Consider the following 6,595-nt stretch of genomic DNA (forward strand, 5'->3'; position numbering starts at 1 on the left):
TGGCACCATTGCAGGGATTCGAACCGGTGACCTTCCGATCAGCAAGCCCAAGAGGCTCAGTGGTTTGGACCCCAGCGCCACCCGCATCTAGGGTTGCCAGGTGTCCACAATTTGAGTGGACAGTCCACTTTTTCACATTATGTTCACTATTTCCCCCCACAAAATAGTGGACTTTTTATTATTCAAAAGCTTTATGATGGAATGGTATTTTAATATGTGCTAAAATGTTTGTAAGAAAATATATAAAATAATTTTAATTTAACCCCCCCCCCCGCTTGTCCGCTATTTTTTGGAAGCAGACCTGGCAACCCTACACGCGTCCCTCTTTCGCGCAGCGTGGGGACCTGCCAGGATCCCCAACGGAGCGCTCCGGGGACGAAGGGAGCAAGGCGCACTCCCGAATCATGTTTCCCTGGGGAGAGCGTTCCCACAAACGGGGAGCCACTGCAGAGAAGGACCCGTTCTCGTGCTACCACCCACCGGACCTATCGAGTGTGTGCGCTTTCAAACTGCTAGGTTGGCAGGAGCTGGGACAGCATAGAATCCTAGAGTTGGAAGAGACCCCAAGGGCCATCCAGTCCAACCCCCTGCCAAGCAGGAAACACCATCAAAGCATTCCTGACGGACGGCTGTCAAGCCTCTGCTTAAAGACCTCCAAAGAAGGAGACTCCACCACACTCCTTGGTAGCAAATCCCACTGCCGAACAGCTCTTACTGTCAGGAAGTTCTTCCTAATGTTTAGGTGGAATCTTCTTTCTTGTGGTTTGAATCCATTGCCCCGTGTCCGCTTCTCTGGAGCAGCAGAAAACAACCTTTCTCCCTCCTCTATATGACATCCTTTTTTATATTTGAACATGGCTATCCTATCACCCTTTAACCTTCTCTTCTCCAGGCTAAACATACCCAGCTCCCTAAGCCGTTCGTCATAAGGCATCGTTTCCAGGCCTCGGACCATTTTGGTTGCCCTCCTCTGGACACGTTCCAGCTTGTCAGTATCCTTCTTGAACTGTGGTGCCCAGAACTGGACACAGTATTCCAGGTGAGGTCTGACCAGAGCGGAATATAGTGGTACTATTACCTCCCTTGATCTAGATGCTATACTCCTATTGATGCAGCCCAGAATTGCATTGGCTTTTTTAGCCGCTGCATCACATTTGAACCGGTGACTTTCCGATCAGCAAGCCTAAGAGGCTCAGTGGTTTAGATTCCAGTGCCACCCACGTCCCTTTCACGCAGCATGGGGATGCTGCAGGGTTGAGGACCTGCCATGATCCCCAACGGAGCGCCCAGCACTCAGGAGACGAAGGGAGCAAGCAACACTCCCGAATCATGTTTTGGTGCTCCCGGCAGTTTGCATGGGTCAGTTGCTCAGGGCTGCCCAGAATAAGGTTACCAGACGTCCCCGTTCCCCCAGGGATGGTCCCCGGATTTACAAATCATTCCCTGTACAAAATCCATTGGAGTTGAGAAGTGTCCCTGGATTCATTGGAAAAAAAAATCTGGTAACAAAAAAATTGCGTGAAAAGGACAGTCGAGACTTTAAGGAAGAATGGGAATTCTACAGGTGAAACTCGAAAAATTAGAATATAGTGGAAAGGTTCGTTTCTTTCAGTAATTCAACTTAAAAGGTGAAACTAATATATGCAATAGACTCATGACATGCAAAGCGAGATACGTCAAGCCTTTATTTGTTATAATTGTGATGATTATGGCGTACAGCTGATGAGAACCCCAAATTAACAATCTGATGAGAACCTCAAATTAACAACAAGTTGAGATTGTTAATTTGGGGTTTTCATCAGCTGGACGCCATAATCATCACAATTATAACAAGCAAAGGTTTGACGTATCTCGCTTTGCATGTCACGAGTCTATCTCATATATTAAACTCCAGTAGCTAATTGTTATGTACTGAGTTGAATAGGATCCAAACTGCATCAGGCTGATTGGTCCTAGAACAATAGGATTGAGATTGCAGCAGTCTGACTGGTCCCATAACAATAGGATTGAGATTGCAGCAGTCTGACTGGTCCCAGAACAATAGGATTGAGATTGCAGCAGTCTGATTGGTCCCAGAACAATAGGATTGAGATTGCAGCAGTCTGATTGGTCCGCAGGAGCCACCCAATCCAGCTCCAGGTGGAAGTGAATCTGCACTCTGATTGGCATACAGGAGTATCCCGGAATTAGCCAATCACGTGGGGCCCATTGTGTAAATAGTGTATATAAAGCAAACGTTTTGGGGGAACTACAGTCCTCACTACTATGAGCTGAATAAAGAGCATGAAATTCACACTCGACTCCGAGTATCTTTCACTGGCGACGAGGATGGGATCCCGCTGAGCTGACTGCAACACACAGCACCGCAGCAACGCCACCTGCCGCACAGCTGCCTCGCACCGTGTATCCAGGCTTCAGCTCCGGGTCCCAAGGAACTCAAGATGGCAACAGACAGCAGCTTCTCGCCGTTCAACCCAGCATCAGGAGACTGGGAAGGATATGCCACCCGTTTCACCTTTCTTCTAGAAGCTAAAGGGGTCACCAACGATGCCAAGAAGAGGGCGATATTCTTCAGCGTCTGCGGAGAGGAGACATTCGAAATCGCCCGGGCTCTCCTTGCGCCTGATGATGTCGCTACCGTTCCTTACAAAACAATAGTGGAACGGCTGAAGGGGCACTTCTCGCCACAGCCCTCGGTGGTGGCTCGTCGAAATGCCTTCTATGCAAAGCGGCAAGCCCCTGGGGAAACCATAACGGGGTTTGTGACCTCCCTCCGCCAAGCCGCTCGGTTCTGCAACTTCTCAGAGTTGGAGAACATGCTGCGTGACCGCCTCGTCGGTGGCCTGAGGGACGAGAAGCTGCAACGACGCCTCTATGCCAAGAAGGACCTAACGTTCCAGGGCGTTCTGGAGGAGGCCCTGGCAACAGAAGCCGCCGAGAGGTCGATGCAAGAGGCACGGCCGAGCGTGCCGTCCCAACCAAGGGTCCACCAGGAGGACCTCATCGACGATTCAGGATCAGACAGGGAGGAGGTGCACAGAGTACAGCAGCGCACTCAAGCCGTGCACACACCACAGCTGCCTCGACCAGAAGGAGGGAACTGCGCAAGCTGCGGGGAGAATCACGAGAGGAGGACCTGCCATTTCCGCAATGCCGAATGCAGGCAGTGCAGAAAATCAGGCCACATCGCCCGGGTGTGTCGGGCTCGGCCCACCCGACGCCAGGCATCAGATGACCGCCCCAAGAGCCCCAGGTCCCGGGGCCCAACGCACCAAGGCAACTCGACGGAGACCACGGACTACCAGGTATACCAGTTGCCCCACCCCAACATAGAGAAAATTTATGTAGAGGTACAGATAGAGGGGGCCCCGTGCCGCATGGAGCTGGACACAGGTTCAACCCTATCCATAATCTCGGCACGGACTTTAAGGAAACTGTGCCCTAGTGGGGGTCCCAAACTCAGGCCGGCCCCATTCACCCTCCGGGACTTCCAGAAACGTAAGGTCCCCACAATGGGGGTGGGGACCTTCAGGGTGCAATATCGAGGGCGGACGCGGCAACTGGACTTGCTCGTGGTCAAGGGCTCCTATGTTAGCTTACTGGGATTGGCATGGTTTGGACCACTGGGGCTAGCCGTCACCGGGGTGAACCACACTAGCTTACAAATGGATGTGGACGCCATATGCAAGGAGTTTCCGGCGGTTTTCGATGGGAAATTGGGACAGTATACGGGCCCCCCTGTTGCCCTACAGCTGGACCCCACAGTACGACCTGTCAGGCTCAAGGCCCGCCGGGTCCCGTTCGCCCTGAAACCCCGTATAGACGAGGAATTGGACCGGCTCGTGGAGCAAGGAGTGCTGGAGCCTGTGCCTAATGCCACCTGGGAAACCCCGATCGTCACACCCGTCAAGCCTAATGGTTCAGTCCGCATCTGCGCAGACTACAAATGTACCATAAACAAGGCCCTCATGGCCCACGCATACCCAGTGCCAGTGGTCAGCCATGTCCTCGCCACCCTGGCTGGGTCAAAAATTTTTGGCAAGCTGGACTTGGCCCAAGCCTATCAACAGCTGCCAGTAGATGAAGCCACAGCAGAGGCACAGACGATTGTGACGCACAGGGGAGCGTTCAAGGTAAAGCGGCTGCAATTCGGTGTCAGCGTGGCACCAGGCATATTCCAGAATCTAATGGACTCGCTGCTTAAAGGGATTCCTGGCGTCACCCCCTTCTTCGATGATGTGTTGATTGCCGGGCCCACGGCAGAGGAGTTTGAGGACCGCCTTCGCACCGTTCTGCACCGTTTCCAGACGGCGGGTCTCAAGGTGAAGCGGGAAAAGTGTCTACTAGGAGTGCCTCAGGTGGACTTTCTGGGATTTATGGTGGATGCAGAAGGGGTCCACCCGACTGGGGACAAGGTACGGGCCATTTGTGATGCCCCAGCGCCCAAGGGCAAGACTGAACTTCAGGCCTTCTTGGGGCTATTGAACTTTTACCATGCCTTCCTTCCCCATAAGGCAGCAGTAGCAGAGCCCCTACACAGACTCCTGGACAAGCGGGCCCCTTGGGTGTGGGGCCAGCGCCAGGAGGCCGCATTCCAGGCAGTCAAGGACTTGCTCGTCTCAAACTCGGTCTTGGCACACTTCGACGAGAGGCTGCCGGTGGTGCTAGCATGCGACGCCTCACCCTACGGCATTGGCGCTGTCCTTGGACACCAACTCCCAGATGGAAGAGAGGTGCCAGTGGCATACTTTTCCCAGACACTCACCGCAGCCGAGCGGAACTACTCGCAAATCGACAAGGAAGGTCTGGCAATCGTGAAGGGCGTAAAAAAATTCCATGATTTCTTGTACGGGCGGCCCTTTACCGTGGTGACTGATCACAAGCCGTTGCTTGGTTTGTTTGCCCCCGAAAAGCAGACCCCCCAAGTGCTGTCTCCTCGTGTCCTCAGGTGGTCAATTTTCCTTGCCGGCTACCAGTATGTACTGATTCACCGCCCTGGGAAAGCGATGGGCCACGCAGATGCTCTCAGCAGGCTACCACTACCAGAAACAGGCCCCGACCCAGCACCCGCACAAGAGGTTATGAGGCTGGAGCTGCTTCCCGACCGCCCTATTCAGGCACAAGAAGTTGCACACCATTCCAAGAAAGATAGGGTCATCTCCCGGGTCCTGGACTGGGTGTGGAGGGGATGGCCCAGCAGCAGCCCCGGGCCAGAATTCGCTGGCTACACAACCCGTAAACATGAACTGTCGGCCCACAAGGGGTGCCTGTTATGGGGAAGCAGGGTCGTCGTTCCTGAGCCCCTTCGCAAAAGGGTCCTTGCAGCCCTTCACGAGACACACCCAGGGGTAGTGAGAATGAAGGCCCTCGCCAGGAGTTATGTATGGTGGCCAGGGATTGACGGAGAGATAGAGACCTGGGTCAAACACTGCCAGGCCTGCCAAGAATCCCGCCCAGATCCCCCAAGGTCCCCAGTGCAGTCCTGGGAGTCCGCCCGAGCACCATGGTCACGCCTGCACATGGACTTCGCGGGCCCCTTCCAGGGGAAAACATTCTTCATAGTGGTGGACTCCTACACCAAATGGCTGGAAGTCGCACTGGTACCATCCACTTCTACGTCCGCAGCCATCAAGGTACTACGCCGGCTGTTTGCAACCCATGGACTCCCTGACACTCTCGTCTCAGACAACGGAACCGCATTTACGTCAGAAGAATTCCTGACCTTCACAACGCAGAATGCCATCCGCCACATCCGCTCAGCACCATTCCACCCTGCCACCAATGGCCAAGCAGAGCGCATGGTGCGGACCACCAAGGACACCCTACGCCGCATGACGCAAGGGGACTGGGAGTACCGCCTTGCCACATTCCTTCTAGCACAGCACAGCACCCCCAGCTCAACGACTGGCCGGAGCCCCGCTGAACTACTAATGGGCCGGCGCCTTGCAATCAGACTGGACCGCCTCCACCCCGACAGAGCTCAGGATGAGGTAGTGGTGGGTGAAGGCAGGAACCCCCGGACCTTTGTGGCCCAGGATCCAGTGTACGCAAAGAATTTTGGGGCAGGTCCAGCATGGGTACCCGCCACAGTCACCAGGGTGACGGGCCCTGTGTCATACGAGGTGCTAACAGAGGGGGGGGCAATGCTGGCGCCGCCACTGCGACCAGCTACGGCGACGATTCCCAGGAGAAAACCAGGAGGAGGACAGGTCAGAGGAGTCCCAAGGGAACAGTGGGGCATTGAGACCCGTAGAGCAGGAGGGGCCGGCAGGGGAGGCAGAATCAGTAAATACTGAGAGGACCCGAGAGGCCGAAAGGGCACCGGAACCAGAGCCACGACAGAGCGAGCTGGTTGCACCAGACCAAACAGCCCCATCACAACCAGCAGCCTCGGAACACGAGCCAGAACCAGAACCCCTGACCAGGGAACAGCCCAGGCCGCAACGCACACGTAGGCGGCCAGCGTACCTTGAGGACTATGGATGCAACCTCCCAGGCACTACTGGAACTTAGAGGGGAGGGGTGTTATGTACTGAGTTGAATAGGATCCAAACTGCAGCAGGCTGATTGGTCCTAGAACAATAGGATTGAGATT

This window comes from Lacerta agilis, chromosome 18, assembly GCF_009819535.1.
Source record: "Lacerta agilis isolate rLacAgi1 chromosome 18, rLacAgi1.pri, whole genome shotgun sequence".
Lineage (NCBI taxonomy): Eukaryota > Metazoa > Chordata > Lepidosauria > Squamata > Lacertidae > Lacerta > Lacerta agilis.